Source organism: Eleutherodactylus coqui, chromosome 5 (assembly GCF_035609145.1).
Source record: "Eleutherodactylus coqui strain aEleCoq1 chromosome 5, aEleCoq1.hap1, whole genome shotgun sequence".
Classification (NCBI taxonomy): Eukaryota; Metazoa; Chordata; class Amphibia; order Anura; family Eleutherodactylidae; genus Eleutherodactylus; species Eleutherodactylus coqui.
In genome coordinates, this window is record NC_089841.1 from 274,916,130 (window position 1) to 274,925,904 (window position 9,775).

Consider the following 9,775-nt stretch of genomic DNA (forward strand, 5'->3'; position numbering starts at 1 on the left):
ACAGACTATCAACGTACAGATTTCAACAATTACTACAGGCAACATGGCATGAAAATATCCCAGTAGTGAGTTCTTCCGTCTAATACAGTTTCATGAACAAACTACACAAAGAGGCGGGGAACCTGAAAGTAACACATGCAGCGACTAACCTTCTGTCAACAGTAGACACAAGTCAGGGGAGCCCAGAGCTGAAAATGGCAAGTCAAGGGCTTACCCTACACCGGTGTTTTGTAGATCTGGGGTCCCGTGATCCTGGTCCTGGGGTGTTGGCAATTTGTGTCGTCAGGTATCGGCTGCAGGTGAAGAGGAGTCCCCGCCCCACAATGGGCGCCAAGTAAACTGTAGGGGGTCTTCAATGGAGACTAGTGCTGATGTTGCCTGAGTCCAAATTCAAAGGAAAGTTATAACGAGTACCCGGAGAACCATAAGAATCCACTACACACACAGCAAGTGAATCAAATGAAATCTGCTTTATTAGGAGAAACACACAGCTTATATAGGCCGTCGCCCGCACAGGGTGCGACTTTGAAGAATTACTTAATCAGGTGACTAGTTTGAAAAACAGAATATTAGCACATTCCATTATTGCAAAAACAACTTATATTGAAAAAGCACATCTGCTGCGTTCGGGCGCATCCGGCCACAAACTTGAAATGTCAGTAGGAAACTTATCTACTTAGTTCCTTATCTGGTGCCTTGTGTCTTATCGCAATGTCCGTAATGCAAGGTCCGGACAAAATAAGCAACTTCTAAGTTCCTTTCTTATGTTATATTACTTAGAAACAAGATTAACCCGTAATACTGCATAACCAGCGGCCATTTTACAGTTGAGCACAGGACAGAGAAGCTGCATCACGTTTATATGCCTATGCAGCGTCCCGTAGGGTAACTCCGGACACATGGCATATGCTGAGAAGCTGGGAGGGTAAAGTATTGGCTTGTCACGGCGGCACTTACCAGGCTCTCTCCCCAGGAGCAACGCATATAGCCAAGGCCAGGGGATGCCCAATAAACAGAGTAATAGCTGTAGAGGAATTTGTCACGTGTGACGGCACTGTTCCGGTACCCCCCACCATGGCCATCAGTGGGAAAGATAAATGAGCCACAGACAATTTAAGTACATCAGGTCCCTGGGAACAGTCAGGGCCTGGAAAACACTTTACTGAACATTTCACGTTAGAAGTACAAGGCATGAGTTAAAAAGATACACTAGTGCAGTTAAAACTAGAGATTGGAGGTCCGGGAGGAAACTCAGGATGATACTGGTCCTGGAGTCCACATTATATGTCAGGAACTGCTCCTGGAAGGGGAACACTCCAAAGGAGGATAGGGTAGGAACACTCCACAGACACTCGGTAAGACAAGTACCTCCACTCAGCGAGACTCAGACTTCAAGACACTTGAGTGTGAACACGGACAATTAAGAACCTCTGCACCAGGCCTTTACTGACTGAACTTGCACTCGGCTCACTCTCACTTTGGGGCTCACTTACAGTTTGAACTGAAGACACAAATTCCGGGAAAACCTCTCCTCTTTTCCATCTTCAACACATGGGGGTTGAAGGTGCCCCCATGTGCCTCTGTGTTTTCTAGCCGCTCTCAATCACTCACATTTATCACCTCTCTCATACCAAGTGACAGGAAAGAATTGATACATTTACAGGCAGATAGCTCATATTTTGCAGACATTAACCCATCATGCACTGCAGCTGTGCAATACACATAACAGAATGACAAGACAGTTTGCACAGTGCATCAAGGCAAGACATGACATGTATGACATTATGGAGGGAGCCAGGAAAGCAATGTACTGGGCCACTACACCTATATAACATGCGGTCTGTTGTTAGGGACAGTTATTCTTCAGAGGATATATTGCTGCTGGTGTGAAAGATTGTATAGCAGCAGAAAACTTAAATGGGGTTCTTTTGGAAGGAGCAGAAAAAGAGGCTGCATTATGTTTATGTGACTATACGAAATATGGTTGAGAGGATATATTTCTGCTGCTGTCAACATATATAGCAGCAAAGCAGATACACAAAATATGCTTATAACAACATCTGAAATCCAAAATAGAGAACTGCAATATTCCCTATGCCAAAGCCGTGAGTCCGGCACTATGAATTATTTGCAGACCTTATGCAGCTATCAGTGGGGGTTGGAGAAGTCAAATACTCTGCGCCAAGCAGGGACAGCTCACACAGATACAAGCTGTACTCTGTGGCCTTCTGTACTCACACATCGCGCCTCCCAGGGACTGCAGCTTATTTTGTTGGCAGTGATCCTTAATAATATAAAACTAAACGAAACAGGGAAACAGCAAATACACACAGTGCATGTCAGCGGCCTCAAACAATGTTCAAATTCACGAATCCCGCACTGCAAATTATTTGCAGGCCTTATGCAGCTACCACAGCTTATGTGAGAGAAGCCATAATGTTCTCCTTCTGCATCTTGTGCTATTTATTTTTTTCTAACCCATTTGCAATATGATGCTCCATGCTAACCCACAGTACCAGACACCAATCACCATATCTTTGCCCAAAATGTTGTTCCCTGTCCTGAACCACTATATGAGTGATAACGTGTCCCTGGCATTGAAGAACGCTGTTAGTGGCAGGGTGCACTTGACCTCAGACATGTGGTCCACTAATCATGGCCAGGGGCGTTACACATCCTTAGCAACACACTGGGTCAATGTCCTGTAGGTGTAGCATGAAGCCGAAAGTGGTAGTCCACATTTTATGTTACCCCCCCCCCCCCCCCCCGAGAGTTATGGGCTATTCATCTTCGTCCCCTCATTTCCCTCCTTCTCTTGCTCCCCTTCATAATGCTCTACATCGGCACAGAAATCTGTATGTGATAAGATCTGACCTCCATACAGCAGTGCATGTGGTAAACGCCAAAATGATGTACTAAATCTCATATGTCTAGGGAGCACAGCCACATGGCCGAAGAGCTCTTACCAGATCTGCATGCCCACACTGACATGTGGCTGACCGGCACAATGAGGGTAGATGCAAAATGTGTATTTTGACACTCCTGGACCTCAAATAAAAATCTGCACCCCACTGTTTGTGCCATTAATAATACTTGTGTTCTCTCATGTGGCAGAAGAGCCTTTGGGCTACATTCTGTGCTCATCAGAAGGCCAATGTCACACGAACGTATTATGGGGATATGTATGTGCCCATAATATGGACAAGTGTCCCAGCCTGGCCGTGGGTCTGCTGACCCAAACTTGTAGATCCCTGTGACTCTCTGAGGTTGGGTTAGTAAACCTGCAGCCAAGATTGGACCCTTCTACATATCTGGGAAGATTCTGATCAACAGCTGGTGAGCCACCAGATATTAGTCTATACCCGACTATATGATAAGTTGTATATCCCCTTAGTGACCACACTTTTTTTGCTTTTTTTTACATTTTTGTTTTTTCCTCCTCCCTTTTAAAAAATTGTAACTCCTTTATTTCTCCATCGCCGTCGCTGTATGTTGTTTTTTGCGGGACGAGTTGTATTTTTCAATGCTGCTATTTAATGTACCGTATAATGTACTGAAAAATTTTAAAAAAATTTTAAGTGGAGAGAAATGGAAAAAAAAATACATTCCGCCATCTTTCGGTGCATCTTGTTTCTACGGCGCACAAACTGCAACAAAAATGACCCGATAACTTTATTCTGCGGGTCGGTACGATTACTGCGATATCAAATTTGTAGAGGTTTTTTTTTTTGCTGTGCTAGTTATCTTTTTTTTTTTTTAAGATATTTAATTTTTCTAAATTATTTTCTGTCTCCATCTTCTGCGCAAAGTAACTTTTTTATTGTTCCGTTGACATGGTTGTGCGTGTGAGGGGTTAATTCTAGATTTTCTCCTGTCTCAAATAAAATAGAGAAAAATAAGCTTTGATTTCACTGTCTGAAATTATTATCTTTCTGTATTTCTTTCTGTTCTTGTTATCTATCCTCCCCATTCTCTCATACGAGTTCTTATCTATCCTCCTTGTTCTTCCCTTCTGGGAAAGTATCCTTGAATACTTTTTACTTTGATAAACTGATCATAATATGTTGATGTACTGTCCTGGGAAACCAGGTGTCTTTGAAAGTATTGTTAATTGTTCCTCCAGATGTCAGCGACCCTGGACATGCGCAGTGATTGAATCATTACCTAACAAATTCTTCTCTTTAAATTCTGTACTTTGCAAATAATAAACTACTTCACTTTGCATCACATGTCGCATGTGGCTGTCCATTTGCGTCGTCTGAGTACTCATATCTAAGACTAATTCGGAAGCAGACAGCATCAGCTGAACGGTCTGTCTAGACCCCCCTAACATGCGCGGGCTCATTTTGTGCGGTACGCCCTGTAGTTTCCGTTAGTAGCATTCTAGAATACATAGGACTTTTTGATGTCTTTTTATTTGATTTTTTCTTAGCAACAGTGTGACCAAAAGAGCACATTTCTCATGGGTTTTTTTTGGACAACGATCACCGTGCGCGGTAAATAATGCATTACTTTGATAGATCGAACCTTTATGGACGCGGTGATGCCAAATATGTATTTTTGTTTTATTATTTAGATTTTTTTATTGTAAATATGGCAAAAGGTTTTTTTTAAACTTTTATAACCTTTTTTTAAAAATAATTAATAGAACTTTATTGTTATTATTTTTACACTTTCTTTTAGCCCCCCTAGGGGACCACAACTTTCAATGCTTTGATCGCTCCTGCAGTATGATGTGATGCCATAGCATTACATCATACTGCATTCTCACAGGCAGTCTATCAGGCCACCCCACAGAGATGGCTTGATAGGCATTCTGCCATGACAGCCCTGGGGCCTTTTAGAAGGACCCTGGCTGCCATGACACCTGCATGGCTCTCCTGATCTCACCGCGCGGGGGGGGCTGCACGGGACTCCTGAACATTGCTCGGGGAATTAAAATGCCACTATCAGATTTGACAGCAGCATTTAAAGGGTTAACAGTCCCGATTGGCTGCGCGGCCGATTGCAGCTATTGCTCGCGGGTGTCAGATGTAGTACACAGCTGAGACCTGTGATGCATGAAGGGGGACCGCAGCTCCATCTCCCTCCATACACGTCCTGCAATGGTAGGATGTAAAACCCAAGAGGATAATAATACTTTATGTATTCAGATATGTTTAATTATTCTTGAAGCGTTCGCCAAGGCTGAGCAGATGAGCTTCCTATTACCTGCTAACACTGTAGACCCTCTTTATAATGGACACCTGAGGGTTCTCCAGCAGAAATGACCATGGCCGATGTTACTGAATGTCAGGAGCGAAATCTGCAAGGCGTCATAAACTGTGAGTTTTGTGGTGGCGTCGTTAAACTATTATTTACTTCAGGCAATAAATGTGCCACTAATTAGATGGACTGACTGGGGGTTGTCAATTAGCATTCATGTATCTCCACCAGACGTGATGTGCGGATAGTAATACATATACACGGCTTATTAATGAGAAATTGATTGCGGTTAGCAGAGAATCCTCGCCATTGTGCGGATAAAACAGTATTTTAAGCACAAAAATCCGATTTAGCTGGGCCACCTTCTGACCTCAATGATGATAGAAAAAAACCATGTTTGATCTGTGCGCACTGCACTCTGGGTAGACGTTCATTAGTCTGCGCAGCCTTACATCCTGCTGGTTCACACTGGGAATATCATCTCGGCTGCAGAAAAGGGCTGACACCGAAGATACAGAGCGACAGATGGAGAGAGCAGCGCAACAGTCGCCATATTACACGGCGGTTGGGGGGCTTATTTTAGATGATTTTGATCATTCGTGTATCCTCTGATTTGTAAAAGACTGCAGAATATGTTGGCGCTATATAGATGATTATGATTGAATGAAACCACAGATCTTAGTCTCATCAACAAAATCCAATTCAGTTATATCCATGTGTAGCGGCCCGGAAGGTCCTCCAGTATAGCTACACAATCATTTGTCCTGTAACACCTAGCTATAGGCTGCTAGGATACATAGAAGGTGCTGTCCGTCTTCTTCTCAAAGCTAAAGCTAACTGCTTGGCAACAGCTGGTTGCTTATTGGCTGTTTGTCATGCTATCACTGATTGGTGGATGGAGATGGTGTAATAGTCCAGAGCAGGTAAATATCAGGGTGAGGCAGGATGTTAGGGGGAGGTGAAGACAGAAAGTGCGGGAGTTAAGACAGGAAGTGAAGGAGGAGTTAGTCAGTGAAGAGAGTCCGGAGAAGGCAGTCAGAGGACGTACAGGAGGAGTTCCGCAGAGTGTGCAGCGATAACACATACTCAAGTGAGGAAGCCAGGATTCACCAGCTCCTTAGTCAACAGCAGTGTGGAGGAGAAAACTTGGGACCTATTCCGCTAAAGCAGTAGGTTACACAAAACCTGGTGAAGTCAAAACCATGGAAAGTAAAGAGGCCCATCTTAATAACAACTTTACTAACTGCTAGAGATGAGCGAACGTACTCGGATAAGCACTACTCGTCCGAGTAATGTGCCTTATCCGAGTACCGCTGTACTCGTGCTGAAAGATTCGGGACGCGCTGCAGAGCGGGGAGCTGCAGGGGAGAGCGGGGAGGAACGGAGGGGAGATCTTTCTCTCCTTCTCTCCCGCCCGCTCTGCCCCGCTCCCCGCTGCGACTCACCTGTCAGCAGCGGCAGCTCCCGAATCTTTCAGCACGAGTACAGCGGTACTCGGATAAGGCACATTACTCGGACGAGTAGTGCTTATCCGAGTACGTTCGCTCATTTCTACTAACTGCCTTATAAACTTCCAGTAAGTCCAGCAGATAACTAGGACTGTGGGAATTATACTGAGTAACCTCTAAAGTCAAAGAGAGAGAAAGCATTGAAGGTTAAATTGTGTTCACCTCAATTCTACTGTAAAACAACATACCATTTCACTACAAAGTCGTTATCTCTGCCAATTACTGCAAGACTGCCATTTGTGTTGTGTTATTTTACAAATTCGAGCTTAAGTAAAACTGTGCACTTCCAGTTTACTAGGTCAAAGTTACCAGGACTTCTGTCAGTTATTATGCCATTTAGGCCTCCTGTCCACGGGCGATATGTCACTGCGCTATCTGCGGTGACAATCCGGCCGTGAGTAATGCAGTGAATGCTTTCCATAGACTTAACTATGGAAAGCGCAGCCCAACTTCCAGGAGTGGAGAATCATAGCGATGCTCCACTCACAGGATTCAAATTGCTGCATGCTGCGATTCTCCATGGTGAGCCTATCTATCAGGTGGGCTCACCGTGGAGACCTGTCATTTCTCCCCCCTGCTCCCCCACGGCGGGATATCGCTAGCGATATTCTGCCTTGCCCGAGGACAGGCAGCCTAACTCTTGGAGTCCCGCATGAGGTACTGGTGTCATGTGACAAACCACTGTTAGAAAACATAGACTATAAATCCCTTTTTGCCACTGTGCAGCAACCGAGTCAGGCACCTTTGCCGCCATTGCCAGGAGGGATCGCAGAGCTACTCGTAACATCCATCTTGCTTCCCTGTGGTCTCCCCTACTTTGGCGCGGATACTGCACATGTAGGGCAGATTTGGCTCACCATATTGGGGTACTGCACGTGCCACAGCAACAACCTCATAGAAGTGTGTAGAGTTTCAGTTACATAAAAGTTTACAATGAATCTGCCATGCACAGTATCTCAGAGTCAGGTAGGAACTTTTCATTAATGTTGATCTAGGGATTTTTCTGACTGCCACTATGGAGTAGGGAAGGAATTTTTTTCCCCCCAAAATGGGGTAAATTGGCTTCTACCTCATTGGTTTTTTTGCCTTCCCCTGGATCAACAAGGGGGGTGAAAACCGGCTGAACTGGACGGACATTGTCTTCATTCAGCCTCACATACTATGTATGTAGTATATGCGTGTGTACAATGCAGTCATTCAGACGGTCCAGACGCTTGGTGTTTTCCCCATACATGGAGCTCTTGAGGTTGGATTGTTGTATCAGATGACAATTAGGATCATTAGTGATTTTCAGCTCAAGAATTCTCACAATGTAACAAACCACTGAGACTCGGAGGAATGCTCTGATCTCCAGCTGAGGAGCGGGATAATCAGGGTATTGTTATTAATGATACGTTTATGATGCTGAGCCAGATCTCCATCCTTAAAGATTTGCGCATATTTAATGAACTTGATGTGATCTAATTAATGCCATTTAGGAGTCGTGCATTACAGTCTGCTAACACATTAGTCATGAGATAAAAAGGAAGATCATGAAAAATAGTCTTTACATTTATTCATATTAACTCCTTAGTGACCAGCCTTGCTTTAAGGACCAAGCGAATGTCATGGTCTCATTGCAAGAGCCACAGTTTGGGACAAGTTGTATTTAATGGCCCCTCTGTGGGGTAAATATACTGTATCGTATAATGATCTTATTACATTGGGAGGGGAGATTGGAAAACCCCATCAGAAATTCCGACCTTGTTTTGGGGTTTTGTGTTTATGGCGTTCACCACTCAGTAAGAATAACTTATAACTTTCTTACTGCGATGCCAAGATTATAGGGGGATTTATTTTTTACAACTTTTTGCGCAATAAAAAAAAAAGGTTTTCAAAGAAAAACAATGGGATCTGCATCGCCACATTCCAAGACCCAGAGCATCTTTATTCTTCCGGTATCAGAGGGCTTGGTCTTTGTGAGGGCTTGGTCTTTGTGAGGGCTTGGTCTTTGCAGAGCTGTAGTTTTTAATGGTACATGGGACTTTTGGATTGGTTTCTATTGCGTTTTGTAGGAGACAAAAAAAAAACAGCAATCCTGGCATTAGTATTTAAAAATGATTTTTATGGCATTGACCATGTGCAATAATTAACATATTCTCATTGTGAATAATGCCTATTATGTGTTGCTTTTTTTACAGGGTTTTTGGGAGAAAAACAATTTTGTGGGGAAAAACATCTGCTTCTGCACTGACTGCAGTGACGGCGGCCCCAGGAACCAGCTGATTGGAGTGGATCCTGTGCAGTAGATCCCTGCTGATCAACTGTTGATGACCTGTCAGTGAGCATCAATAGAATAAAATAAAGTCCCGGGCTACAGAGTAACAAAACTATAAGGATACAAGGAGGGAATATAAAAGAACCTAAACTCCCGCCGCACCCAGGCTATTATAATTGGCGCCAAACCTGACCGCAACAATTACGCTATTTACGTACCACACTTCTATGAGGGTTTTAGCAGCAGCAGCGTCTTATCTCACCATGTAATAAACTAGATGTTCTATCATGCAGACTGCAGCCGGTGGATCACACTATTCTCTTCACAGTAACTCTTGCAGAGTAGTGGTGGCTGAGGGGACTCATGACCCTCCACATGCACTCCGCGTCCAGAATCTCAGCCAGCACCGATGACAGAATACTCGGCTGGTTTGCATTGGATTCAAATATGGAAGAATAAAAGGTTTGACACAACGGCTGAGAATAACGTTTACTTATCATCATAAAGCATATAAAAAGCTCTGCGAAGATAAGAAACAAACAACATATCCCAGAGAGAAAGCATGCAAGAACATCTCAAATATAAGAATAATCTTCATTTGTTTAGCGCCAACTTATTCCGCAGCGCATTCGGGGCTCATAAGGACACAATCAGGACGAAAACGACAGAAGTGACAAAAGTTACATGTAGTATTCATATTATTATATGGTAGCTGATAACAAAGTAGCTAATACAGGAGGTACCGGGGCAGGCGGTGGAGCACTGGGGTGGGGTGATACAAAAGGTACAGGGGCAGGCAGTGGAG